This window comes from Lepus europaeus, chromosome 1, assembly GCF_033115175.1.
Source record: "Lepus europaeus isolate LE1 chromosome 1, mLepTim1.pri, whole genome shotgun sequence".
NCBI classification, from domain to species: Eukaryota; Metazoa; Chordata; class Mammalia; order Lagomorpha; family Leporidae; genus Lepus; species Lepus europaeus.
This window is the reverse complement of record NC_084827.1, coordinates 43,366,159-43,382,819: the sequence shown is the minus strand read 5'-3', so window position 1 is coordinate 43,382,819 and position 16,661 is coordinate 43,366,159. Positions and strand designations below refer to the sequence as shown.

General features: G+C 41.9%; 1 protein-coding gene and 1 pseudogene across 1 annotated transcript in view; one reads left to right on the top strand and one right to left on the bottom strand.

The window, feature by feature from the left end:
- Positions 1-16,661, top strand: part of FBXL13 (F-box and leucine rich repeat protein 13) — a 251,473-nt gene that overhangs the window by 191,821 nt on the left and 42,991 nt on the right. The gene's annotated exons all lie outside the window — the stretch shown is intronic.
- On the bottom strand, positions 8,276-9,835 carry LOC133765197 (cilia- and flagella-associated protein 97-like; annotated as a pseudogene).

The window sequence follows — 16,661 nt, the reverse complement described above, 5'->3', positions numbered from 1 at the left end:
TTTATTTCCACCTTCATTCCACTATGGTCAGAGAAGATGCATGGTATGACTTTGATTTTTTTTTTAATTTGCTGAGACTTGCTTTATGGCTTAGCATGTGGTCCATCCTAGAGGAAGTTCCATGTGCTGCTGAGAAGAATGTGTATTCTGCAATTGCAGTATGGAAAGTTCTGTAGACACCCGTTAGGTCCACTTGGTCTATAGTGTCAATTAACTCTGTTGTTTCCTTGCTGATTTTCTGTCTGGTTGTTCTGTCCATTGCTCAATGTTAAGTATTGAATTCTGCCATTACTGTTGTATTAGAGTCTATCTCTTTTTGGATCCATTAACATTTCTTTTAAATAGTCAGGTGCCCTGAAATTAGGTGCATATACAATTATGATAGTCACATTTTCCTGCTGAATTGATCCCTTAATCATTCGTGCCATTCTTTGTCTCTTTTAACAGGTTTTGGTTAAAGTCTATTTTGTCTGATATTAAGATGGCTACACCCATTCTTTTTTGTTTTCCATTCACATGGAATATCTTTTCCCACACTTTCACTTTCAGTCTGCATGTATATTTGATAGTGAGATTTGTTTCTTGTAGGCAGCAAACAGATTGGCCTTGTTTTTTTTTTTTTCAAGATTTATTTATTTATTTGAAAGCCAGAATTACACAGAGGAGATGCAAAAAGAGAGAGAGGGGTCTTCCATCCTCTGGTTCACTCCCCAATTGGCTGCAACGGCCAGAGTTGTGCCCATCCAAAGCCAGGAGCTTCTTACGGGTCTCTCAAAAGTGTGCAGGGGCCCAAGGACTTGGGCCATCTTTCACTGCTTTCCCAAGCCATAGCAGAGAGCTGGATCAGAAGTGTAGCAGCCGAAACTTTAACCAGTACCCATATGGGATGCCGGCACTGCAGGTGGTTGCCTTACTCACTATGCTACAGCACTGGCCTCAGGCCTTGTTTTTGAATCCATTCTGCCAATCTATATCTTTTCACTGGGGAGTTGAGGCTATTTACATTCAAGGTGACTATTGGTAAGTAACAACTTGGCCTGCCATTTTTCCATAAATATGCCTAGTGTTTACTTAGGTTTCCTTTTGTACTTTTACTGGGAGATTTTCTGCCTTCACCTTCTTTCACAGTGATGACCATGTTTCTGTGTTTTTGTGTGTTGCACATCCTTAAGCATCTTTTGTAAGGCTGGAAGAGTGGTGACAAATTCTTAGAATTTCTGTTTGTTATGGAGGGTCTTTATTTCACCTTCATTCATAAATGAGAGCTTGGCAGTGTACAGTGTTCCGGGTTGACAGGTTTTTTTCTCTTAAGTACTGGAATATATCTTGTCACTCCACTGCCAAGTCTGGTGCTCTGCAGGTGTGGAGGAGGGGAAGGGAGTAGGGTGGCTCCCTCCTGTGCTCCAAGGCTGGGCAGTTGCTCAGCCCCCAGTCAGCTCTCCAGGCTGAAGTAGAAGTCAGTGGGTGACCGTGGAATTCCCTCTCAGCTGAAGCTGCGAGCAGTGGGGCACAGCAATTTCTTCCTACCTTGATGCCTTGACGAGGTAAGGTGGCGGCTCACAGCCAGCAGCTGGCTGCAGCAGTCTCTGTCTGCTCTCCTGTTCTCCCACGGAGGCTTTGGGTTTTTTTTTTTTTTTCCAATTATTCACCAAAAATTTCTGTGAGTCAGACCCCTGGAAAATGTAGTGCTTCCTTTGTTCTTTTCATATCCCAGAGCAGCTAAACTTATTGTGGCTGTATCCTATTCAACCATCTTGGATCCCCCTTTCAGCTGTTTGTAAGAACAAAAATGATGACTAAATTATATACTGGCCACACACACACACACACACACACGAGAAGCCAGGGTGAGAACCTGAATAATCCCGGATATGATATAAATGTCACTGATAACTGCCTCTCCGCCTCTGGCCCACTGCCTTGTCTTAGTCCAAGCACTGTTTTTCTTACCTCTCCAGCCTCAAGCACTGGGCTCTACTCCAGCCCCATCTCTACTCTGCTTGTAAGGTGAGCTTCCAGCACACCAACCTGGGCCTGTCGCCTCCTTGCTGCGAGCCTCTCTGGGGCTCCACACCCTCTACGGCATTGCAACTCAACAGTCCAGTAAGGTGGACCTGCTTCTCCCGGGGTGGGCACTGTCAGCTCTGCAGCCTCCCCTCCAGCTCCAGGGATCCAAACACACCATGCTCTTCCTCCTCCCCCATCCTGCAAACTGTCCTGGCTCTCAGGAGCCAACTCCCCCTTGCAGGTCCTCCAGGAAATTATTGCGTATCTCTTAAGGTTCAGCTGGGGGAAGCTCTCCTCGGATTTCCAGCCAGGCTTTGGATCTCCTCCTCTGTTTCCACAGCACTTTCCACGTGCCTCCACAAGAGCAGTTGGCTTATCACATGTTACATTTGTTCCACACCTGTCTCCCTGTGGCCCTGTGGGTTTCTTGAAGGCAGAGGCTGCAGCATCCCATCTTCGGGGTGCCTACCATGACGCCTGGTCCACAGGAAGCTCCCGAGATGTTTGCTCCGTGAGTCACCGAGTGAATGAATGCATCTGGCCCCATTTCTCCCTCTCAGCCCAACACTTAAGGCTTCCCCCAGATGCACATGTGCTCAGCTCTGCTCGGAGCAGGCGCAGGAGTGCTTACAACTGCGTGATGCTGCACTTGCAAGGGACCACCCATCTGCCTGGAACACATACACAAATAACCCCCAAGATCCAGTGAAGAAAACCCCTACAACAGGAAACCCGTGAGCTCACTCGGGATTCAAGGAACAGGAGGAATGGGATTAAAGGGAAACAGGGCAACTCGGAGACAGACGGATTTGCCTTGGGTTTTCACAAAGCACCCCACAAGAAGTCTGCCCAGTTGGGGTTTTCTAGGTGGAGCTGGGCCAGGGGCAGGATATGAACCTGTTGCCCCCACCCTGGTCATGGTGGTTCCTCCTCACACAGATCCACCTGGTCCTGTTTCTCTGCACTGAAACCAAGGCGGACAGAAGTGGCCCAAGTGAACCTGTCCCTTCCCTTGGGAGACTCTTTGATGAATCCCCTCAGCCTCCGTCAGGTAGGAGCCCAGCAGTCCTCAGGAAGATTCTTCGATTTCCCACTCTCGGAGCTGGTCCCCCTCCTCCATGAGTTCGCAGAGGCCTTTTCCCTGGACGCTCACTAAAGCTTGCTGTCCTTCAGACTTGGAGGCCGTAAATTAGGCCACCGGGGTTGAGACATTAAAAAAAGATAATATCCCTATTAACAATTGAGTAAGTAGAAAGGAACAGAAATAATTGGGAGGAAAAGGTCAATTATTTTTATGCAATTATACTTTGAAAAGGAAGAGCACTAAGGAAATGAGCATATGTTTTCAAGAATATTGTCTGAGATAGTGTTATCAGGGATTTTTCCAAGAGGATGTGTTCCTTGAGATAATACATATTTCCAGGATGAGTTTTGTTCATTAATCATAGAAGAATGTGACAGCACCCAACACTGAAAATGTTTCAGAAAGAAACGTACAAAATGTAAACACTGTTTCTAACAATTCTTAAAGGAAATACATTCCATCCAAGAATTCTGAGAATGCGCTGAGATAAGAGAAAATTGAATCCATAAGAAGAGAGCATTTTATAAACAGACTCCTCATTTCTTCAATGAATAGTTGTTCATTTTCAACTGTGTGTTAGATGCTATACTAAGTTCTGGGAGTGATAAACTGGAAGAGCCTGGTCGCAGGGTGCAGTCCGGTGGCAAAGCCACAGTAACAACAAGAGAAGTAGTAACACTGCATGGTTATTTTTCTCTGTGTGAAACATTTTATTTTATTTTACTTTATTTTATTTTTACCAGAGACATTTCATTTAAGGTATATAAATTTCATGCATTTCACATATACAACTTAGGAACATGGTGATTCTTCCCATCCTGTACTCTCTTGCACCTTCTGCCTCCTCCCTCTCTTACTCCTTTCTTATTTCTTGCTAAGACCTATTTTCAATTAACTTTATACACATATGATTAACTCTATACTAAGTAAAGAGTTCAACAAATTGTATATTAAAAACAACTATTCCTCAACAGTCAAGACAAGGGATTTTCACAGTCATTGCATCTGGAAGTGTTAATTTCACTTCTATAAATTACCTTTCAGGTGCTATATTAGTTATCACAGATCAGGGAGAACATACAGTATTTGTCCTTTTGAGACTGGCTTATTTCACTAAGTATGATGTTTTCCAGTTTCATCCATTTTGTTGCAAATGACAAGATTTCATTTTTCCTACTTTATAGTACTTCATGGTAGATATACCTCTAATTTCTTCACCCAGTCTTCAGTTGATGGGCAATTTAGGTAGATTCCATGTCTTAGCTATTGTGAGTTGAGCTGCAATAAACATGGGGGTACAGATAACTCTTTGATATGCTGATGCTGATTGCATTCCCCTGGAGTAAATTCCCAGTAGTAGGATGGCTGATGCCATAAACAAGAGTGTCAATGTGTTAAGTCAACAACAGGAGTCACTGTGCACTTACTCCTCACGTAGGATCTCTGTCCTTAATGTGTTGTACAATGTGAATTAATGCTATAGCTAGTACTCAAACAGTACTTTACACGTTGTGTTTCAGTGTGGGTGCAAACTGTTGAAATCTTTACTTAATATATACTAAATTGATCTTCTGTAAAAAGAATTGAAAATGAATCTTGATGCAAATGGAATGGGAGAGGGAGCAGGAGATGGGAGGGTTGCAGGTGGGAGGGAAGTTATGGCGGGGGGAAGGCATTGTAATCCATAAACTGTACTTTGGAAATTTATATTTATTAAATAAAAGTTAAAAAAAAAAGAAATCTGTTTTTCTAGGTTTCCTGATTTTTGGCATACAGCTCTTTGTAGTAATTCCTGATGATTGTTTTTATTTCTGTGGTTACATTTCTTTTTTTCATCTTTGATTTTATTAATTTGGGTCCATTCTCCCCTCCCCCTCCTCTCCCTTCCCCTCCCTCTCCTCCTTTTTTTCAAAAAACCAGCTCTTCATTTCACTGATATTTTGTATTTTTTGTTTCAATTTTGTTTATTTCTTTTCTAATTTTTAATTATTTATTTCCTCCTACTTATTTTGGGTTTGGTTTGTTGTTTTTCTAGGTCCTTGAGATGCCTTGATATCTCACTTATTTGGTGCCTTTCCAATTTCTTGATGTGGGGACCAATTGCTATAAACATTCCTCTTAGCACTGCTTTTGCTGTATCCCATAAGTTTTTTTTTTACTATATTTATTTTTTAACTATGTTTAGAAGCAAACCAGAAAACTTTATTTGGAGTAGTAGCTAACAAAGCAGTTTTTAATGGATACTGGAAAAGGAAGAGATGATAGCTACCTCTGAAGAAATACTTTTAATAATTATCTTTCACAGAGTCTTATTAAAAAGAAGCAACTTTAGTTTAACGTTTGACATAGATGAAAATTCTCAATGATAATATAGCTTCGTTATTAGACCTCAGATCAGTATGCTTTGTAGGTACAGATGTAAATCTTCAAAGTACATACATTAAAGACAAGCCAATCAAATATAAAATAGTGTTAGGCTATCTTTCACTTTATGTTCTTGAAAACAGAGTAGTGTACTTATAACCTTCTATTAAAAATGCCCCTTGAACCACAAATTCAAACCACACTGACTTGTATCAGAGAATATCACAGTTTTCTTTCATTTTTTAAAGATTTATTTATTTATTTGAAAGAGTTACAGAGGAGAGGCAGAGAGAGAGAGAGGTCTTCTCTTTGAAAGTGTATGGGTTACATCTGCACATGTGGTAACAAAGATCATATAAAATATACTCAGAAACTAATGCCATTATGAACATAAAGGTTTTATGTACATATTTTTGTCAAATTTTCAAAAATTTGTTTAAACAGCTAATTCACTATTGGGCAAATGGCCAGATGCTGAGTTTTAAATCTGTTATATTATCTCAAGGATGTATTGTTTTACAAACATTGAAAGTGCAGTAAGTTAAAAAAAAAAAAAAGAAAACCTTAGTTTACTTAAAGCTTATATATAAAGTGGATATGAAAAACTTGTTCACTAGGAACAAAGCATCAGATAACTTCTTATGAATATTACAGCCCAAAGTACAAAGCAGTAAAACAAACCTCACAGCCAGCTTGTCTTCGGATGAAAATTTTAACCATGCTGTTCTGTGCTCTATCATAAACAAAATCCATGAAAGCAAACTAAGACCAAGAAATCTGAATCGATGTCTAGCAAAATGAAATTTGGTTTACTGCTAAAGGTGTTAAGAAAGTTCAACATATATGCTACAAAGCTTGAGCACTGAAAAATAAAAAAAATCTCCTTATTATGGCTAAGAAGTTCATTTTTAAAAAAGAAATATTTGTCATTTAATATGCACACTTTCCAATATATTCTAAGGATATTATACTGAAAGACCAATAATGAAAAGCAGTGATAACTATATTAGGAAATAAAAGACTAACACTCTTTCTGTCATCACCAATTTCTTTTTTTTTTTTCGTTTTCAATTATCTTTATATACAGAAGATCGATTTAGCATATATTAAGTAAAGATTTCATCAGTTTGCACCCACACAGAAACACAAAGTGTAAAATACTGTTTCAGTACTAGTTATAGCATTACTTCACATTGGACAACACATTAAGGACAGATCCCACATGAGACATAAGTACACAGTGACTCCTGTTGTTGACTTAACACATTGACACTCTTGTTTATGGCATCAGTAATCTCCCTAGGCTCTAGTCATGAGTTACCAAGGCTGTGAAAGCCTTTTGAGTTCGCCGACTTTGATCTTATTCCGATAGGGTCATAGTCAAAGTGGAAGTTCTCTCCTCCCTTCAGAGAAAGGTACCTCCTTCTTTGATGGCCCCGTTCTTTCCACTGGGATCTCACTCGCAGAGATCTTTCATTTAGGTCTTCTTCTTTTTTTTCCAGAGTGTCTTGGCTTTCCATGCCTAAAATACTCTCATGGGCTCTTCAGCCAGATCTGAATGCCTTAAGAGCTGATTCTGAGGCCAGAGTGCTATTTAGGACCTCTGCCATTCTATGAGTCTGCTGTGTCTCCCGCTTCCCATGATGGATCATTCTCTCCACCAATTTCATCAAGATTTCTAGCACTTTAAATGTGAAACTTTAGAATTCAAACAAATAAACCAAAACAAAACAGGAAAATAAGCTAATATTTAAAGCAGTAGTGATTTTATTTCCCTTATTACTTATAGTTTTGTTTTCTTTTTCAGCCCTTATAAATACTACCTGGAATTTCTAAAGCATTTCCTTTTTATTCTGAATCTTCTTTCTTAATACAATACTAAATCACAGCCCAACATGCTAATTGGTATCAATTAAAACACGGTTCTGATACACCTCAGGATCTGATTCTTGGCTCTTTTAACTGGTGGTGCTACTTTACTGATTCAACATACTTTTGCTGCTGATGAAACTGATCTGGTCTGTGGTTAAACTACTGACAAAGGAGTAGACAGTACCTCTAGAGCCCACCTCATTTCTCAGAATCATTAAGTGCACTGTATGCAACCATGGAGAAGAAGAAAAGAGGGGCTTCTAAGTTGAATTTTATAATATCAGTTTGGAATCATTTGGAATGGTTAATCTAATTTTTGAAATCTCACTCAGAGTACTTATATAGAAATATTAGACATCGCTGGCGAATCACAAGGATTGTTCCAGTACAAGCTTCTCCCCACCTGCTCATCAAATCTAAATGGGCTTCACCAGTGAAAACACATTTCAAGATTTATTTCATTATAATAAAGTGTGGTTCTCATAGAATCAAGTTATGAGTCATGCCACATTAGTTCTAAAGCAAACAAAACAAATTCAGTCAAATTTAGGATCTAAGCTCACAGTCAAAGCTTACAAGAAATGAAAACAGCATAAAATGAGAACTATATAGCAAACACCTTGGGTCCGACATGCAATGACACTAATGACCAACATTTTGTCAGAATGACAACTGAAATAACTTCTGTCCTGAGAAAATACTCATGCATGTTATCACTTCTCTGTAAATACATATACATCTCCCATAACTGCATCATCATTAAAAAACACTGATTTTACATTAAATTGTCTTTTTGACAATTTTGCATGGAATAACAATAAATTAGAACTTTTGTATCTTTCAAATTGCTTAAGCCAATATTATAGATGTTTACACAAAGAATTACAATAATATACAGGAACACTTCAATAAAAATTGTGTGAGCAATATTTAAAGTGAAAGAAAAGTTTATAACCAAGCTGTACGGACATCCAGGGGTTTAGGTCTCAGCAACAGCCATTGGGTTTGTCAAAGGCCTGTCATTCACTCGTACAGCTGAGGTTGCACCGGATGTCCTGGACACTCCTCTTAATGGGCTATACTGGCCTAGAGTAGATCTCACTCGTCTTGAGGATGGAGATGGGTCGAGATAACCGTATTGCGATGATAGTCCATTAACTGTTCTGAATGTTTCATACCAACTCTTGGCTTCACTGCTTCAAGGCTTTTCAGTAAAGCCAAATTTTCTCTTTCAATCCTTTGCTGTTTCCTCTGTCTATTGAGAGCACTGTGATACAATTTAGGGAGATGACCAACGGATCTTCTGGGAATTGTATTTTTGCTTCCTGGTTTTTCAGCCTGTCTTGACAGGTCTTTCAGAAGCCTCTGATTCTCCTGATCGATACGTCTCACTTCTTCTCGTGGGAAAGAATAGTTTTTCCTAGGTACTACTGAAGGCTGAGCAAAGTGACATCTTTGTAGTCCCCTTTCATCCAATTGCAGAAAAGCTTTCAAAAGATGATTCAGGTGCACTGTGTCATGTAAGACTTTCTGTTTGTATCTGTGGGCTAAATTAGAATCTGACACTGAAGACTTTGAGGTAGGATTAGGCTCATGTTTTTCTTTCCCTTTTTTGGCAGTTTGCAAACACCTTGAATTATTTTTTAAATCCTCAACATCTTCATATATCTCCTGACTCAACATTTTCTTGCCTTTTAACTTTTAATTTTTGGTCATTTGATGCCCCCAGACTGAACAGGGCTGATGCTGATATCTGGAGTTGATAAAGGAGTTACGTCAGTCACAGTATCTTCAGATTCCTCAATGTAGTCACCAATTTTGGGTCTAGTAGTTGAGGGTCATTTTCCTGTTGACTTTATTCCTGGTTTATATTTCTGTTTTGGTGATAAGAGGGTTACTCTAGATACATGTTTCTTTGATGATGGAGAGGAATCAGATTTGGAGATATTAGACCCTGTATCTGTACCTGAACTTGGAGATGAAGAAGACAAAGAAGAAGAGGAAGAACTAATTTTGGAATACTTCCTACTTGTGCTTTTAAAAAATTATTAGCTTAGCTGACTTGGACCTCACATGACACTTTTTCCCATCATCAATGCTTTCCTCTCCATCTGTATAGTAGTCATCCCCAGCATCTTTTACAGTTTTGGGAATCCTGCGGGACATGGGCAGGTATGTTTTATGGCCTATTGTATTATCACACAATGTTTCTGATCTTGGAGAAGTGTTCAATGATAAAGAATTTCCAGTTTGGACAATACCATTCTCTATTGGGTTTTCTTCTAGAGGAATTTTTGTTCTCTTTTCATTCCCCTTATTGCTGAGATAATTTTCTTTTGTTTGTATTCCAAATTCTAGGTTTACATTTTCTGTACCTTTATCTAGTCTCTCTTCGGCATCAACATTTTGCTTGTCAAAAACTGAATTACTTTCATATTTATTTATTTCTTCAAAGTCACTGTCAAAGAAAACATGATCTACTTCTGATATATCTCTGAACTGATCCATGAGAGTAAATACTCTGCTATATCTCCGAACTGATCCATGAGAGCCGTGGCCAGTACTGGCCCTCACGAGGTGCCCACAGCTTCCCGAGCCTCACTCCCGCGTCTGCTTGCTCCCACAGCCCCAGTACATGTTCCTGGCAGCGTGCTCGCCGGAGCTCAAGGGCTGCCAGCAGCAGCTTCCGGAGGTGGAGGGAGTGGAAAAGGCTATCCCATAAGTTTTGATTTGTTGTATTGTAATCTTCATTTGTTTCCAGAAATTTTTTGATTTTTAGTTTGTTTTCTTCAATGACCCACTATTCATTCAAGAGCATGTTGTTCAGTCTCCATGTGTTTGCATATGTTCTAAAGATTCTTTAGTTGTTGATTTCCAGATTCATTGTACTGTGGCAGTATGGTATGATTTTGATTTTTTTTTTAATTTGCTGAAACTTGTTTTATGGCCTAGCATGTGGTCAGTCCTAGAGAAAGTTCCACGCACTGATGAGAAGAATATATTTTCTGTAACTGTAGAATGAAAAGTTCTGTAGATATCTGTTAGGTCCATTTAGTACATATTATAAATTAACTCTGTTGTTTCCTTGCTGATATTTTGTCTGGCTGATCTGTCCATTGCTGAAAGTGGTGTACTGAGGTTCCCATTACTATTGTATTGGAGTCTATGTCTCTCTTTGGGTCCATTAACATTTCTTTTAAATAGCCAGTTGCCCTGTAATCTGGTGTATGTATGTTTATTAATGTCATATCTTTATGTTGAATTGATCCCTTAATCATTCCATAGTGCCCTTCTTTGTCTCTTTTAACAGTTTTTGTTTAAAGTCTGTTTTATGTGGTATTAGGATGGCTCACCAGTTCTTTTTTGTTTTCCATTCACATGGACTATCTTTTTCCATCCTTTCACTTTTAGTCTGTGTGCATCTTTGTTGGAGAGATGTATTTCTTTAAGGCAGAAAATAGATGGACCTTGTTTTTTAATCCATTCAGCCAGTCTTTATCTTTTAACTGGAGAGTTGAGACCATTTACATTCAAGGTGACTATTAATAAGTAATTACTGGCTGGTGCCACAGCTCAATAGGCTAATCCTCTGCCTGCAACACCGGCACACCGGGTTCTAGTCTGGGTCGGGGCGCCGGATTCTGTCCCAGTCGCTCCTCTTCCTGTCCAGCTCTCTGCTGTGACCCGGGAGTGCAGTGGAGGATGGCCCAAGTGCTTGGGCCCTGCACCCCATGGGAGACCAGGAGAAGCACCTGGCTCCTGCCATCGGATCAGCGCGGTGCGCCGGCCGCAGTGCGCCTACCGCGGCGGCCATTGGAGGGTGAACCAACGGAAAAGGAAGACCTCTCTCTCTGTCTCTCTCTCTCACTGTCCACTCTGCCTGTCAAAAAAAAATAATAAGTAATTACTTGGCCCTGCCATTTTTCCATAAATATTCCTATTGTTTGCTTTGGTTTTCTTTTGTACTTTTACTAGTAAATTTTCTGCCTTCACCTTCTTGCATAGTGATGACCATGTTTCTGTGTTTCTGTGTGTAGCACATCCTTAAGTGTCTTTTGTAAGGCTTGATGAGTGGTGACAAATTCTTTCAATTTCTATTTGTTACGAAAGGTCTTTATTTCACCTTCATTCATAAATGAGAGCTTTTCAGGGTACAGTATTCTGGGTTAACAGTTTTTTTCTCTTAAGACTTGGAACATATCTCTCCATTCTCTCCCAGCCTGTTGGGTTTCTGATGAGAAGTCAGCTGTGAGTCTAGTTGGTGATCCTCTGAAAGTAATCTGGCATTTCTCTCATGCACATTTTAGAATCTTTATGGTTTACTGAGGAGAGTTTGACTACAGTCTGTTGTGGTAAAGATCTTTTCTGGTCATGTCTATTAGGAGTTCTGTGTGCTTCCTGTACTTGGACATCCCTTTCTTTCTCCAAAATAGACAAGTTTTCTGTAATTATTTTGCTGAAAAGATCTTCGCTCTTTCTTCACCTTCATGGACTCCTAAGACCTGTATGTTGCACTGTTTGATAATATCCCATAAATGCAACACTTGCTCTTTAGTTTTCTATTTTCTTCTTTTTTTGATCTGACTAAAATTTCCAGAGATTTGTCTTCTAACTTGGGTATTCTTTCTTCTACCTCATCAAGCCTATTGTTAAGGCTTTCCATCACATTTCTTATTTGATCTATTGAATTCTTTATTTCTATTATTTCACTTTGATTTCTCTCTAAAATCTCAATTTCATGGGAAAATTTTTTATTCATGTAATGTATGCATTTCTTTAATTCATGGATTTGCTTCTGATTGCTTCTGAGTAATTCTATTACTTTTTTAAATTCAATTTTCATCATTTCATCAATCTCTTCATCTTCACATTCTAGTGCTGAAGTGTTGTTGTGTTCCTTTGGGGGCATCATTGTCTTCCTTATTCTTGTTTCTTGAATTTCTGCATTTATTTTTAGGCATTTGTGGAAATACTTGTTGTTTTCTTTTTGCCCCATGACGGCTTTTCTCTTTGGACTATGCTTCTGTGGCTTAGTGGATTGTCTGCTCTTTCAGTGAATACTCAGAGGTGTGTGTTTGGTGGGGTTAGGGAGCCCTGGTCAGTGCTCCAGGGTTAAGAGAGTATTCAGGGTGACACTCAAGTTGTGCACGATAAATATCTTCTTCTTCTTTTTTATCACAGGGGAAGGTTTGTTCAGCTCTGTTGATATAATCTCACCCTCACCTTCACTCCTCCAAGGGACCAATGCTGGGCACTAGTCCCAGTGGGTGTAGTATTCATCTTTGTTGCCACAAGAACCACACAAAGGATCCATGCGGTTCTCAGGGTGAGCACAAATCCTGCAGCAGTGACCCACCTCAGGCGATTAGGAAGCCCTGAGCATGTGTAGCTGCCCACAGTGACTGGCCAGAGACCCAGCACACCCTGCACTCTCCCGTGCAGCCAGTGTTTCCACAGTCCCAGCACACAAGGCTCCTGCAGTCACAGGGTGCCGAACATCCACTCTACCATTCTGGTCTGTCCCATCTACAGAGAGATGGAAATGCTCCCAGAACCAGCAGCCGGTTGGTGCTCCAAACAGGCAGCCTAAGCCCCAGAGCCTGTGACATACTGGGAAGCTGGAGGCCCCTCACAGTCCTATGTGGGCGCCCAGCACCCTGTTAATCCCCCTAACCAGATTCAGACGTCTCTTCTCAGCTGGTTGCCAGGCGGGTGGACACAAGCTAGTGCAGCTGTTATGTATGTCAAAAATGGCACCCTCCCTGTCTTAGCTAGTTGCAGGGCACTGTTGCTGGGGGTTGTAGAGAGAGAAACATGTCCCATTTTTTCCTCTGTGTTGGTAGATACACTGTCCCCCACAGGGCTCCAGACCAGACTCACGCCAGGCTCTCCCAGCAACGATATCACCAGTGGCTTGGGCTGCCGAAGTCTGGTCTCACCTCACTCTCCAAAGTTGGTGCTGAGGCTCTCGGCTGCTGGGGTCCTGTGTTGTGTCTGTGCCCATGCTGCATGTCCACACCCTCCTGTAACTTTTATGGAGTTTCCACCACAGCTTTCTCCTTAATACTTCCCTGAGATTGCACTCACTCCACTTTTTTTTTAAACTATCTTCCCCTAGACTTGAACAGTAAGCTCTCTCCCTATTCTACCATCTTGGAATCTCTGCTGTATGGTTTTTTGTTTTTGTTTTTTTTTTTTTTTTTTTTTTTTTTTGGACAGGCAGAGTGGACAATGAGAGAGAGAGACAGAGAGAAAGGTCTTCCTTTGCCGTTGGTTCACCCTCCAGTGGCCCCCGCGGCTGGCGCGCTGTGGTCGACGCACCGCGCTGATCCGAAGGCAGGAGCCAGGTGCTTCTCCTGGTCTCCCATGCGGGTGCAGGGCCCAAGCACTTGGGCCATCCTCCACTGCACTCCCGGGTCACAGCAGAGAGCTGGACTGGAAGAGGGGCAACCAGGACAGAATCCGGCACCCCGACTGGGACTAGAACCCGGGGTGCTGGCGCCACAGGTGGAGGATTAGCCTATTGAGCCACGGCGCCGGCCCTGCTGCATGGTTATTGAAAGCATGAATTCAGAATGTGGGTTCACATCCTGGCTGGTACCTCCATGCTGTGGGACCCAGAGCAAGCTACTTAACTTTCTCTGTGCCTCCATTTCCTTCTCTTTAACTTGGTGATACAAGTATTATGCGCATCACCGTATTGTTGTGAGGGTTAAATGAGACAATGCATGTAAATTGGCTAAGTTACATTGCCTGGCACATGGAAACACTCAGTACCTCATTGTGATGATTTATTTGCTGTAAATGCACCGAATCACAACCACAGAGGAGCTGGAAAGAGTCCTTACCTCTCTGTAGCTTCTGCAGAGGAGCGCTTTTGAAGTGAAGCTGAAAGCTTCAAGAGATAGTTCTGAGATAAAGAAGAGGTGGACATTCGCAGTAGAGAATGAGCAAGTGGAAAAACACGGGGGTGTGGGAGATTATGTGTTGGTTGAGCATGGCTGGAGAAGAGAAGCAATGTGGCAGGAGATGAGACTGGAGGAGGATTAGGAGGCAAAACATGAATGGCCTTGGGCATCCTGCATAGCTATTGAGACTACTTGCGGTGTGCACTGGAGAACTTGGCATAGATGGACACGTGTGGGTTTGTGTCGAAGAAACAACTCCGGTGGCCACAGATGATTTATCAAAGGAGCGAGCTCTTGCAGGGACAGCTGAAAACAAGGAGGTTTTGACAGTGGTGGCAGAGGGCACAGGGATAGGAGATCTTTAGGAGGTGGTATTGTTGGGGCTGCATGATTGGGTATGGGGGGTGCTGGGACCAGACACAGACAGTGCCCAGGTTTGTTATTTGTAGATAGTGGTGCCCTTAACCAGGAAAATAACATACAGGAGAGATTAGGGCCTGCAAACAAGATGCCGAACTCCATTTTGGTCGCGTTTAATACCAGTGTTAGAGTGCCTCTCTCCAGACGATGGACTCCTTTGGTCGTGGGTGACAAAGAGAACACACCATCTGAATTTTCAATCTTTGTTTTTACATAAAAATTTTATTTAAATATTTATTTATTTGAAAGGCAAAATGAGAGAGGGAGAGAGAGAGACAGAGGAAGACAGAGGAGAGAGAGATTTTCCATCTGCTGGTTCATTCCAAATAGCCAAGGCTGGGCCAGGCTAAAGCCAGGAGTCAGGAACTCCATCCAGGTCTCCCCAATGAGTGGCAGGGGCTCAAGTATTTGAACCGTCATTTGCTGTGTCCCAGGCACATTAGCAGGGAGCTGGATCAGTTGTGGAGTAGCCAGGACTTGGACTGGCGCTCTGTTATGGGATGCAGGTGTCCCAAGCATAGGCCTAACCTACTGCTTCAGAATGCCTATGCGTCATTTCCCACACCATGTCTGGAATCATAGGAATTAGGTGTATTCCAACTGGAGTGTTACTGAAAAACAGAACATTTACACAAGAGTTTTCAACACCTCCCCTATTCTCTCTGCCACACTAACACTGTATACCCCATTTCATCCTCAGAGAAAGGCAGCAGGAAAGGAGGCTGCTGCCCGTGGCGGGGCTTTTTGGATGTCTTGTAATCGATCTCTCCAGTTGGCAGAGTCCCCATCATCCTATTCTCCTGAGCACCCCATTCCATCTGACAGCATTGAGTGCCTATTCCAGCGTTGTGCATTCAAATATCAGATATCTCAAGTCATGCAGACGTTATAGATTTCCCCTGTAGGGAATCTAAGCCCTATAAGAGGGTCATAAAGGTACAAAGTGCAGAGGAGAGCACAAAGTAGCTAAATCAAAGGGAAGTCCATCATGGGCCTTTGAGTGTTAGCCAGGCTCCCGCTGGAAGCAGAAAGGGTAGGGGAAGCCCTTTGACTTCTCATTGGTTTCCAGCTTGAGTCTTAGTCCTCTGAAAGTGACCGCTGAGTCTGAGATGCCCGGGGCACACTTGGGTATCCCAATAGCACTTGGAGGACACAATCTGGAGTCAGGAGCGCTTCATCCATTCAGAGAGAATGTTCTTGGTTACGACAATCACTTCTTACGTTTGCAGGAAAACCCAAGTGTACTGTAGCTTCTCCACTTGTCCACTCTGAAGAAATTTCACTTACTCATGAATTTATTCTTTCTGTCCTCCTTTCCTTCCTTTTGTGCTTCCTTCATTTGATAAATCATTACCTGGTTACAGATATAGGCATACTTGGCATTCTAGGCCCGAGCATGAAAACAGGAATAAGAAAGGGACTTGCCTTGAAGGTTTTATAATCCGTGTGTTCCCTCTCCCCCACCCCCGCTCCATGTTTCCTCGTCTTTTGAGTGGGGCATTTTGTGGTTATGGTCTGGGTCGGTTGCTTTGTTGTTTTGGTTTGCTATGATGTGGATGGATTTTGTCCCCCAAAGTTTCATGTGCTAGAAGCTTGGTCCCCAATGTCACAGTGAACTTTTAGAAGGTTGGGCTTTGTGGAAGAAGGTTAGGTCATAATGAATGAATCCATCCCCATAAGTGGATTAGTGCTGGTCTCGGGGAGTGGCCCAGGTGTGGTAGGAGTTAGTGAGTTCCCAAGAGGGTGGATTGTTCTATAGGGTGAGGCTGGCCGCCATGGGTCTCTTGGTTCCTTGCTCACACAAACTCTCTCCGCACACACCGCTCCTCTTCTCCACCTTGTTGTGAGATAGACAACAGAAGTCTGCCAGGACACTGGCACCATGCTCTTGGGACCCTCCAGCCAACAGAATCATGAGCTAAATAAACCTCGTTACTTACAAAATGCCCGGCCTCAGAGATTCTGTATAGCAACATAGCGTAGACTAAGACAGGACTGTAGCAAAT